Below are 4,098 nucleotides of genomic sequence, written 5' to 3' on the forward strand. Positions count from 1 at the left end.
GCCCGGCGGCCGGCACTTTTGGGGATTTCTTCTTTTCCGCCCGGCACTTTTGGGGATTTCCTCTTTTCCGCCCGGCACTTTTGGGGATTTCCTCTTTTCCGCCCGGCACTTTTGGGGATTTCCTCTTTTCCGCCCGGCACTTTTGGGGATTTCCTCTTTTCCGCCCGCTGGACGGAAAAAGGACGCTTTCGAACGCTTCAACCGTGGTCGAAAACCAAACTTTCGGTGCAGGCGTGACAAAAAATAATTTATTCATTCAATAGCGCGCTATTGGTTCATTAAATGTTTAATGAACGTTTATGCAATCCGGCAATAGTATATTATACTATGTTTAATCAATGATTATACGTAGGCAATATAATTTATTATGAAAACGTTATAATATAACGTTATTATAAAACGTTATATTTATTGTTATATAACGTTTTATTTTCGCTTACTGTTTTACTATTTTTTTCGTTTTCCTGTTTCGTTTTGTTTTATGTTTTACTAAAACTATCGTTCTTTGCATCGTTTTGTTTAGTGATAATTTAATATTACCGTTTACTGTTTACCGTTTTGTTTTCTGTTATCTTTTTCAATCATTTTTTGACAAGTATAAGTAACGTTATATAAACGTTTTCGAGCCCTGCTTATAATCCATTTTTATTTAATGTATAAATATTTGTGCATTATAATAACTATATATTTAAAATAAAAGGTAAGTAAAAATGTATAAAAAAGTACATTTAATAAATATTTTTAGTACATTTTAGGTTTTCGACGCCCAAATGGTACCTACATTTTTCCTCTCCCCTAAAACACCCTCGACAGTTTTTGGCAACAAATAATTTTTTCTCATTTTTCTCGTCATCGTGATATTCAGGGTGAAATTTTAAGCATGCCCACCCCTATTATCACTTTAAATAGTACATTTATTCAAATTCTTAAGGGAACTAGAAGCACTTTGTTTCTAAGGAGTAAACGATAGGCAATTAGTTGATCAGTTGAAGTCGCGTAGTGCTGTTGTGTGAGTAGTAAATAAACTTATTTTGGGTTAGTGTCCAGCGCATCGCCACTACTACCCGCATATTCAACAACAGTGGAAATAGTGGGATATTTGCTACAATTTCCGGGAAGCAACTAGCGGTTCGCACGCGTAAGCACAAGTCATTGCATTTGATGAAATAAAATATTTTTTTCCCAACGAGGAACTAATTGTAATCAATCTAGACCTAAAGGCTTAAAGCCAGATAAAAATACGTCAACTCAGAATTATTGGATTTAAATTCTGTTAAAACATTTGAGTAGATCGACCTTTTTTCTAGGTTATTGTAGAAGTCAATTTTAGAATAACTTTTCAACTTTCTTAAAAAAGACACTAAAATAAATCTAAAAATTTTAAAACTAAACTAAGATTTTAGAACAATTTTTAAAGAAATATCAAAAATCAATTTCCACAATACCCTAGAAAAAAGGTCGATTAACTGAAATCTTTTTACATAATTGAAATCTGATTATTTTAAGTATGAGTAATCTTGTCAGGCTTTTAGGTCTAAAACGTGAAATAAATACGCTGCGTCCAACCCCCTTAATAATGATACCTACACTAGGATACACTATGATTCATTTATTTGCCACAAGACATTTTGGGTTTTCAGCTGCCAGTTGTCAATGCTACGTTTCGATTATGCAGATGAGTTTCATCACAATAGACAATAGTTAGTTATTAATCAAAAGTAGACTCCAGATTGTCCCCACAAGGACTACTGGGCGTTATCGAGGGAAACTTTTGGTATCACAAAAAAAACTTGAATGTTAAAAATGTATTAATTACTAGCTGATCCCGTGCACTTCATTTCCCGTTAAATGTACGAACTTTATATAACTCAAACTTTGTTCAATTCGTTATTTAATATTCGGTTTATGGTGTTCAAAATTTATCTTAACTTTTCTGTTGCCTGGAATAAAAATTTTTATTCGTAGCAGTATATTATCAGGTAGGCAATCTATCTGCTGTAGATCGGGGACCCCGTGCTGTTTGTACGTAACTTTATAATTTAATTCTAAAGTATCAAAGTAATACCAAGATGTCACTGAACTCCTCCAAAACGCCTGCACTAATTGTGAATGCTGAGTCTGTCGACCAATATTTCCTCATCGTCCACGAAGACGTGGCATTGTTTTACGTACGAAACGTATATATAAATATGTGAATAACTTATATATAAATATGTGAGTATAATACGCTCAATATTTACGTGATTGCGATACATATAATATCAAAGCCTACAAAAAAATTAAATGCATTGAATGAATACGCTGATTTCACGGCAACCAATTATTATTATTATAATAGCTTTAAAATAAATGGTTCCCATTTATAAACAAAAATTTCCACCGTAAATCTCTAAATCCCCGTTTGAACACATCCCCTGGTTGGACCTAGGGGATGATTTGTGAATCTAAACCATCTGGGGCGTCACTCAAACGTATACAAAAAAATTTATTAAAATCGGTCAAACCTTTTAGGAGTTCAATCACAACATTTGTACCTTATAGAATTATATGTATAAAGATATTCAATAATTATTATTCAAGTCTTCACAAAGTAAGATGTGACTTGTCATTTGAAGTAAAAATATTTTTGTCAAAATAATTTTGAGAAATTGAAAATAATATAGGTACCTATATATTTTATTAGATAGAGTGATAACTTATATTTTCTTGTTAAAATTATTTCTGTTAAATTTCTTTAATTAAAATATTGAAAATATTGAAGTGCCATGAAATTAGCTGTATTTGTATGTAAAGTGTCAACTGTACTACGCAGTAACAAACAAAACATATCACGATTTACATCGCCCCTCCCCATTCAAGGAGCCTGGCTCGTACGCGCGGCCTTATTGCGATTTTTAATCTATTTTAAAACTGACCACAAAAAACCGATTTTTATAAATATTGGAACATACATCATATTTATAATATAAAAGACGTTAAAATATGTAAATATTTTATAAAACAAAATTATTTGTCCCGTGATCTAATTTATAATTGGAGAGACGTTGTCTTGTTGTCTCCCACGATACTTCACCACCGCCAAAACTTTTTTTTTAACCAACGGAATGTTTTAAAAATGTTAGAAATAGTGTGATTCATACTCATTTATTTTATTTGAACTGGTTGTATAACATTTTCATTTTTTTTTCTGATAATATAAACTACAGTACTACACACTTAAATAATATACTATATCATATACCTATAAATTATAATATTCAATATTATACTAGATGTCCCGCTCGGCATGTACCAGGAACGCGCCTTCGTAATGGCTGATCAACGGCGACTGGACGACGAACACCAGTGGAACCCAAGCCCGGATTAAGGAGGGTACAGGATGGGTACGGTCCGGGGGCCCATTTTTATCCCCAAAATATTTTTGTTAATTCAATCAAAACAGTTTTCAAAAAAATAAAATAATTTTAGTAGGTACCTAGTAATTATAAAATAAAAATGTTTTTAATTTTATATCACGAAAAATGACTAAATTATAATAAATAATATAAAATTGATATTCTATGAAGATGTTTATAAAATGGGAGTTATCAACTACATCACACGCATTGATGTTCATCATTATTATCTATATGATTGTCGATTGTACGTGGTTATATAGTACAAACATACATAATTTTATAAAGACGTAAAAATGTAGGAACACAATTTTTTGAAGTTAAACGGGGCCCAAGTACCTCAATTGATCCTTAATCCGGGCTTTGACTGGAATCTCTAGTATGGTGGCCACGTAAGTGGTGCCCACCGAGCGCATTAGTTGACGACGACCACGTGGCCGCATTGAATCCCCACATTAACATAGTCGTTTTGCAATATGGCGTCGTACACCATATAGTATATACTACAAAGTATATTTTTTGATATATTTATATTGTAATTAAAGTGATTAATTTTACTTAAAACGATACGGTAAAATGAATTGTTTATATAATATTGTCACTGTGTGTGTATTACATAGAATGATACACATAAGTAAAGAAGTGGATTTTTAGGTTCTTTAAAAGACTTAAAATATGATGCTAATATGCTCTAAAAAACCTT

General features: G+C 32.1%; 1 protein-coding gene across 2 annotated transcripts in view; it reads right to left on the reverse strand.

The window, feature by feature from the left end:
* Nucleotides 1-4,098, reverse strand: part of LOC100167793 (transcription factor LBX1) — a 157,235-nt gene that overhangs the window by 8,071 nt on the left and 145,066 nt on the right. The window lies entirely within an intron of this gene.

This window comes from Acyrthosiphon pisum, chromosome A1 (assembly GCF_005508785.2).
Source record: "Acyrthosiphon pisum isolate AL4f chromosome A1, pea_aphid_22Mar2018_4r6ur, whole genome shotgun sequence".
Lineage (NCBI taxonomy): Eukaryota > Metazoa > Arthropoda > Insecta > Hemiptera > Aphididae > Acyrthosiphon > Acyrthosiphon pisum.